The sequence below is a fragment of the Cyprinus carpio genome, chromosome A15 (assembly GCF_018340385.1).
Source record: "Cyprinus carpio isolate SPL01 chromosome A15, ASM1834038v1, whole genome shotgun sequence".
Classification (NCBI taxonomy): domain Eukaryota; kingdom Metazoa; phylum Chordata; class Actinopteri; order Cypriniformes; family Cyprinidae; genus Cyprinus; species Cyprinus carpio.
This window is the reverse complement of record NC_056586.1, coordinates 29,043,975-29,053,005: the sequence shown is the minus strand read 5'-3', so window position 1 is coordinate 29,053,005 and position 9,031 is coordinate 29,043,975.

Below are 9,031 nucleotides of genomic sequence, written 5' to 3'. Positions count from 1 at the left end.
ACCCAACCGCTGGGTTGGTCCCTTTTTAACCCAGCATTTTTTAGAGTGCATGTAAACACTGCCATATGCATAATTTATTTTTGCACTGTTAATCAATTTTACATTTTCACTTTAATGTAAGGAAGATACTGTACTACAGACATTTAAATATTTTTTTGCATGTTTTCCACTTTTTCACTGCCTGACCATCATCTTAATGTTTATGCAGTTCAATGTTTTTATTATTTTTTATATCTAAAGTACCTTGTTCAATAAGTATTTCGATGTTTCGCATATCTGTCACGGTCTAAGCATGATCTGTTTCTGTTGTTCTGATGAAGGAAACTTGTGTTGGGGAGGATTCAGTGTCTGTTGAGGCCCATGTGAATGTGCTACAAAGTGAATATCAGAAAACACATCCAGACACCTGGACGGTCAAAGACCACACGGCACGAACATTCTCCTGGAGACGCTGAGAAAGCACGGAAGGAATGTCTGTGGAGGATGTACTCAAAAACACCCATACTTAAGGACACCTGCTGGAGTGAGTATAGTAAAATAAATCATTAACTGTAAAATATCTTGTTTCAAATCTTTTCATGTAATATTTTATTCTTCTGTACCCTTTTAGCCCATCTGTTAAAAATTTAAAACAATGTAAGATTTAACAGTGTATACAAGAAAATGAAATGCATCGTATATTGTGACCCTTATACATTAGCTTCTAATAGTTTTTGCAGTTCTGCACTGTATGTAGCTACACTGTCTGAGTCAGCGTTTATTGTTTTTTTATATTATTATTATTGGTGTCTTCTTTTTTTTTTAAATTATTATTATTTTTTATTACATTTTATTTTTTATTTTATGAAGGGGGACCCTGCTACACCCTTTCCTACCATACAGCTGATGGATACTGACTGAAAAATGGTAATGATAGGAGGAGGGCTCAGTGTGGTGACAGAAGATGGAATAGACGTGTGCCAGTGCACCAGCCTTGATGAAGCCTTCATAACAGCCTTCTGTATGTATTCTGCTTTCAACATTGCATATCCAACACACCTGAGAAAAACACTGACTTTCCTTCAGAGGCACATTGTCAACATTGTGGAAGATGGAGACAAGCACTGCCAGTAACTTTACTCTGAATGATTAGCCTTTTGTATTAGATCCTCATGCCTCAACTGTACCATTACACAAAGTGCACTCGAAGGACATTCACTCTTTTGAAGTTAATCCAACATGTTGGAGTTGTACATGCACATGAACCAAATTTTAGTATAACCTGTGGTATAGATGAGTGCCAGTCACCTTTTTTGTGATTCCATTCTTTTAGAAAACATGCACAGGAATCATATGTACTTTTGGTAACAAAAATTACTGTCTCAGTGAAGAGTCTGCAGTACAATTATATTATAATATAATGGAGAAGGGTCTGACTGCAGACTTGCACTTGCACTCTCAGACACTTTGCGCTTCTGCTAGTGACAACACTTGCAGTCTTTCTTATTTTGTATTTAGTTATACTTATTGGTTAGTCAGTCCAGATGTGAGGAGGACACACAGCGTGAGTGTGAGCTCAGCAGGTGTGATGGCTGTGGATACATCTACAGAAACACCACTGGATACTGTAGCCATGGAAAGAAGGGGTCTTCACAGCTTTCTATTCAGACAAAGAGTTTGCTGGATTCTGTTCTATGGACTGCTACTACAGAATTATATCTATCTATCTACTATTATCTATCTATCTATCTATCTATCTATCTATCTATCTATCTATCTATCTGTCTATCTATCTATCTATCTATCTATCTATCTATTTAATTTTTTTTATTTGAATTGGCGACTGAAACTGAAAGCTAAATAAATGTTTTAGTGGATAAAGCTGTGTCTGTTTGCTTATGCAACTTATCATAAGGTTACTAAACTCTTCTGACAAATTTTTAAATTTTATAATTTAGTGGTTTTGTCAACTATGTATTTTTCTCTATCAGGCAAAACATTTTTCGAGGGTAACACTTTACAATAAGGTTTCATTTGTTGACACTGATGTATTAACTAACATTAACTATGAGCAATACATTTGATACAGTGTTTATTAAACGTTATAAGTTAATAAAAATACAGCTGTTCATTGTTTATTCTTGTTAGTTCACTTCACAGTGCATTAACTAATGTTAACAAATACAACTTTTGACTTTAATTTAAGAACAGCTAGTGCGACTTACCGTGTTAAGAGACGTTTGTATCCTCGAAAAATAATTGTAATTTGTTTTTGATTATTGATAAATCAAGACCTAAATTTGCGGTGGTGATGACGTCAGTAACCCGCGCCATGCAGAAGTTTTGAAGGTACTTTTAAAAGTAATTTAAAATAATATTCTTAATATCATTAATGCCGTTTTTACCTTGGAAGAATTAAATTTGGTTTTATAGGATTATGTTGAATTTATGGTTTCCTTTTATGGCTCGCCATTTTTTTTTTTACAGCCATCTTTCGCATTACCTTTTGGCACGCCCCCTACCTTTCGTTTCACCAATGAGAAACCTTTTGGCACGCCCCACACCTTTCGGCACGCCCCCACCTTTTGGCATGCCCACTGCTCCAGGCTGCAGTTACCCCTACTTGAGTTAGCCAGCGCTACCATTGACAAAGCACCTTTACATAAAACAATAATATAGTCAATCCGTTCTTATAATGACGTAAAATACAAAAACACTTATGCAAGCGAATCGTGCCCACAGCTAAAGTTTAGCTGCTAAACTGTGAACACTGAGTGCTAACGTGACTAACGGATTAAACAATACAGTTTGTAAACCAAAATATGTCTACTGTAATGTTTGAAAAACGACAGACAAAAGACGCTTGGTCTTAACTTTTAATCAAAACGCAGAACAGTTGTATCACAGGAGCACCAGCCGAAATCACTCATCTCTCCCGCATTAACCCTGTAACTGCCAGTGCAGCACAATAAACAGCAGTTTCACAATTATTATAAAGTCTGTGTGCTACACTACATTCTTCATTATTAAACAAAATAATTAGAACAACGTCAGTCTACAATAATCGACATATTCTTAGGTTCACTGCGAATTTTTAGAAAAACTTCAGTAAGACAGTAATATCGTGCTTTACCTGGAAACCTAAAGCTGCACTAGGTATACATCACATATTGGCACAAAAAAAAATTATATTTGAGCACTCAATTGAAAATGTACACCTAACGTATCAATCGTACTACTTACAGGTCGTGGTTAAAAGATCTTGTTAGTCCAAATTAAGAAGATTAGAAGCCAACGAAGATAAAAGCCCAGATTAGAGAAGCAGTTCTTGATAAAATGACAAGCCACATAACAAAAGGCTCGAATTGTTTTTCTGTGGTATCCTTGAACACCGCGTCTTCTCAACATGATGTAAACGCACTAATAGCAAAAGTGTTTTGTGGGCAGATCAGACTCTGTTCGTATTTCGCGGGCAGGCGGGGATCATGCAAATGTGTTCCCAGTGACGTACACCTGTAACAGGCAAAAGATTCGAAAATATAACGACTCGTTACGACGATTATAGCTACAACTCTCTCGTTTGAGAGACAATATCTTTATTTATCATGCACTTTTTTGATTAACAACTTTGCAGATTGTTTTCTTTTAAGGATAGCTACGTTATAAACTGCAAAAGAGAGATTTTTCAAAAACCCATATGACCTGCTCTTTAATTATGTATTATTAGTGTGCATTGTCCCTGTTAAATAAACCTGAAATAAATAAATAAATAAATAAAACATTAACCTGTAACTCGCCATGTCCCTGAAATGATTGCTTTGCTAAATTAAACTGATCTTTAGGCTTACAGATGAACAACCAACTACATTTAATAAATGAATTGGGTTTATTATCCACAGTAGGAGGATCAAATAGAAGAATGAATTATGAATTAAATAATTTTTGTAAATTTGATCATTTCATATCATCGGAGTATGAGAAAGGTATTGTTTTAATTTATATAGCATGACAAGACCAATTATTTAATTTTATTGTTACATATAATTATCTGCAACAGGCTAGTGTGTCTGCTGTGTGCTATTTCAATTTTTATGAAACTTTAATTTTCTTTACTACATTGCAAAGCATAGACTTATCCTCCCCTTTATTTCAGGAAAATATGCTGCTCCTCATTATTTTAAAGTGAAGAAATCGAGAAACTTTTATTTCTACCGGCCACTGATGATTCTGAAAGGACATACCAGTAATCTGTTGCTATAGTAACGAACGCAATTTCATGCGCATCATGGTCTTATTTTAGTGCAGTTGTCCCGCAGCCACTGTGGTCAAATATTGAGATAAACTTTATAAAGTATCATCTATTTATATGAAATTGATATCTTCTCCGAGAGCAATTTTGTGACCATTATTGTATGGAGACAGATAAGTCTCAAATATAATTCACGCAAAAAACACGATTCACACATGCGTAGACAATTTCACATCCATGAAACCTAATTCACGTACACACAAAAAAAAAATCACGTGCGTGAAAAAAAATATATATTCACAAAAAGCAATTCACATGCGCAAAATAAAAATATATATTCATAAAATACATTTCACAAATGCAAAAACACAATTCGTAGATATACAACTGTGCACAAAAACCTTTGAATGTTTAAAATGTACGAGTGTCTGAATGTACAAATCGTCATTTACTACGAATCCACTCGGATTTGTGTGTGTGTGTTTTTTGAGACGTTCCTGGCAGAGCTCTCTTCCCACGTGTGTCTGTCTTACTCTTTAGCCAATCAGATGCAAGCTTACCATTCAACCAATCATATCATAAGCCACTGAGAGTGCATTCAAGGAGCACGATTCTGCGCACCTTTTGCGCAATATGGATTAATTACAACGGAAATTAAGCCTTTACATCAGTAATCCCATAGACAGTAAAAAAAATGGACACAGCGACCCAATTGGAACTCAACTGAGACAAGTGAAGCCCCATTTTTAGCGATTTTTAGAACTTCCGTTTCTGACGCGCAGACTCAAACTAAGCTTGATGACGTCAGCAACCTGTCTGACAGATGTAAATCTTCTAGTAGCTGTGCGTGCAAACTGCCGTCGTTAATCTTGCAGAGACGGCGAGCTTGAGCGGGGAGTTCTTTGGCGTGAGTGAGCAGGAGTAAATTATTCTGATTAATTATTTTGTATAGTATTTTAAAATGTAACGCCAGGGCTTCTATGGGCTTCTCTCTTGACGTCTCCCCGATTGCCTGCGAGCTTCTAAATGCACTCTCAGTGGCTTATGATATGATTGGTTGAATGGTAAGCTCGCATCTGATTGGCTAAAGAGTACGACAGACCCACGTGGGAAGAGAGCTCTGCCAGGAAAGCCTCAAAAACACACACACACAAATCCGAGTGGATTCGTAGTAAATTACGATTTGTACATTCAGACACTCGTACATTTTAACATTCAAAGGTTTTTGTGCACAGTTGTATATCTACGAATTGTGTTTTTGCATTTGTGAAATGTATTTGATGAATATATAATTTTATCTTGCGCATGTGAATTGCTTTTTGTGAATATATATTTTTTTTCACGCGCGTGAATTTTTTTTTGTGTGTACGTGAATTAGGGTTTCATGCATGTGAAATTGTTTACGCATGTGTGAATCGTGTTTTTTGCGTGAATTATATTTGAGACTTACAATTGTATAAAAATTTGAGACGATTCTTTCATTCAGCTGGAATGCTTAACATGGCTTAATGCATTAAAAAGGTTTATTTATTTTTTTTTTTTTCTTTTAAAGACCAAACTCAGTAAACACATTACTAATAAAGTATTCTATTCACAGACAAGCAGGTGAGTCCAGAATAAGAATGCAATGCGTTTTAAATTACGTGTTAAGCATTTTCCTCCCCATAAAAAAACCATAGCCTAAAAGGAAAACGCTTAACGTGGTGTAATGCATTAAAACGTGTTTTAAAAATACCAAACTCAGTAAACATTTTTAATAAAGCATGGTATTTACAGATAAGCAGGTAATGGGAGGAAAATGCTTAACATGTAATTAAACGTGTTGCGTTCGAATTCTGCGCTCATATCTGCTTGTCTGGGAATAGAGTGCTTTATTAATCATTTGTTTACTGAGTTTGGTCTTTTTAAAACACAGTTTTAATGCATGAAGTCACGTACTTTCACGTTAAGCGTGTTTTAGAATGTCCCAGTGATTCAATCGTGAATTCGACTGCTCCAGAAGATTAAACTTGCAGCAGCTAACATCTCATGATTCAATAAATCAGATAGAGTGAGTCAAGTTAACAATAAACAACTGTGCATTATAATGAAGGCTTTGTAAAACTGCACAGCATTTTTAGCTTTTTAAACAAACTACGCACACATTTCATATCATGCATGTCTATGAAAGACGATCGAACCAATCAGATTAGGTATGGGGCGACACAGCCCCGCCCCAGATGCAGCCCCGCCTCGATCTGCAGGCTGCCGCCGGGGGTACTTGGAACCGCTGGGTCAAAACAACCCAACTGCTGGGTTGGTCCCTTTTAAGAATACAAGTCGTTCCATGGGTCCTTTTAACTTTCAGCCTAAAGCAATCTCTGCAGGGGTTAAACCTGTACTTTCCTGCCATGCCGTGTTTATGGCATACCAGAACTCAGATATCCATCTATCCTATTGCCTGTGGTTGTCCTTAACATAGGAAGATATCATAGCCTTGAGGGTTTGATTAGTTCTTTCAGTAATATTTGTTTGAGGATGGTAGGCTGTTGTTAGCTTCTGAATAACCCCCCAGTGCTTACATGCATCATTCAGAAGTTGTGCCGTAAACTGTGGTCCACACTGTAAAACCCGACAAGTAACTTAACTCAAACCATTTGAGTAAACAGATATCCTTAAAAATCTGACAAGTTAGGTTTACTCAAACCATTTGAGGCAACCGATTGCCTTAAACCATTTAAGTTTTAAAACTAATAGTTGTAAGTACTCTGAACTTAATTCAGTTGAGTTCACTGAAAGAAGATATACACTGCAATTAAATAATGAAAGTGATTCATGAGTGTTGATAATTTGAGCCAGTAGTGATGAACAACTGCTGTTAACAAAACAGAATCACTGAAGAAAAGAGAAAACCCAAAGAACTCTCCAACTGACTTCAAGACACAGACTCACTAAAACCTGACAAGTTTATGTTAACTCCAAACCATTTGAGGCAACTGATTGCCTTAAACCATTTAAGTTTTAAAACTAACAGTTATGAGTACTCTGAACTTAATTCATTTGAGTTCAGAAAAAGAAGCTACACTGTAACCCTAAAAAGTTTACAGAACTCAAAAAATGTTTTGTAACAGATTACACAAAAACATTTAAGTGATGTTTTTAAATGTTTTAAGTTTACCTAAAATAAAAATTACATTTCCAGTTGCCTTAAATTAACTAAATATTATCTTATAAATATTGATATTTCTCAACTTCTAATTCTGGCGTAAAGTAAAATTCACTAAAAATGTTTCACTATTTTTCCAACCCTTATAATATGGGCAAATAACACTCAAATGTAAACTACTAACATAGTTATCAAAAAGACTCACAATACTTGCATATTACCATTCAAACATCATGCAGCATATATAGCCTTTAAGCTTTACTTTCCATCCTCAACCTAACCACAGGCTCTACTCTTCACCACAACGGTAACACTACAAAACTAACATAACAGAAACATATGTTGAAATCCTAACATAACACAACATTTAAGTAGGCTAACTTATGTCTCTCTATGTTATTCTTGTGTAAAAACACACAAAATAGCCCTAACTTCTACATTTATTTCCTGCCTTGTTGGCTGATGCAATGCATGCTTGGGAACTTGAAATATGCAATAATTTTTAAGTTCACCTCCTACACAGCCTATTTTGAGTTTACAGAACTTTTTTTCAATTAAGTCGAACCTTCAATGAACTTTCTGTTATAATTTACATTTTTTAACATAAACTTTCTTACATATGTATTTTTTTTGTATCATACATACTTTCTGTATGTATACATTGCAATTAAGTAATTAAGTGATTAATTGAGTGATTAATTGTGACAATTAGTTGATGAGGGGGGGGGGGGGCTGCTGTTAACAAACAGAATTGCTGAAGAAAAGAGAAACCCAAGAACTACAACTGACTTCAGACACAGCCTTAGATGAAATCAACTGAAATAAAATACATTAAATCTCTCAAGATCTGATTAAACACACCCACAAACAGCATCACCAGCTCCACTTATTAATAACCAGACTGACTTCATTTCTGTCAGACGTCTACAGAAGATCCAGATTGAGAATGAACTAAGGTTTAGATGTTGATTTATTGTTTCATTTGAAGTAACCATGTTAGAGATCAGTGTTTGCTTTAGTTGGGCTCTTGACCCTTGATTTCTGTGTTAGTTTTTTCTTTGGCTGTTGTAACCATATGTTTCTAAAACAGATTTGTTGTAACACAAAAGACTAGAAGAAATATCATCAGGTGTTTTATGTATGTATGTATGTATATATATACATTTTATCTAAAGCAGCTTACACTGCCTTCTGGCAAAAAATTTTTTACGTAACCTGCACTTAAGTGTTGGTTGTTATACTGTATATTGGTGATGATAATCGCCAATTATTTAACTGTTTGGAGTCTAATCTATGATGAACTGCGCGTTGTGTGATTAGTTTTATTGATTATAGTAAAAGTAAGTCTTAAAGCCAGTGGTTCTGTGCTAATCAGTTTATATAAAGAACTTTCCAAACAGTTTGGTTTTCTATAATGTAACTTAGTCACACACAGACATCAATAATCAGCATATGAACCTCAACAATGGTGACCATAAAAAAAAAATGCAGTTGAGCATACTGGGAGCCATGGATGAGTTTTGTACTACAGTAGTACCCAGCATGCATTGCAGCATGTTTTTTTTTTTTTTTTTTTTTTTTTCATCACGCATTGTTGTGGTTTCATATTCTGATTATTGATTCTCTGTGTGTGCTAATTGCTGCCATAGAAGACTAAC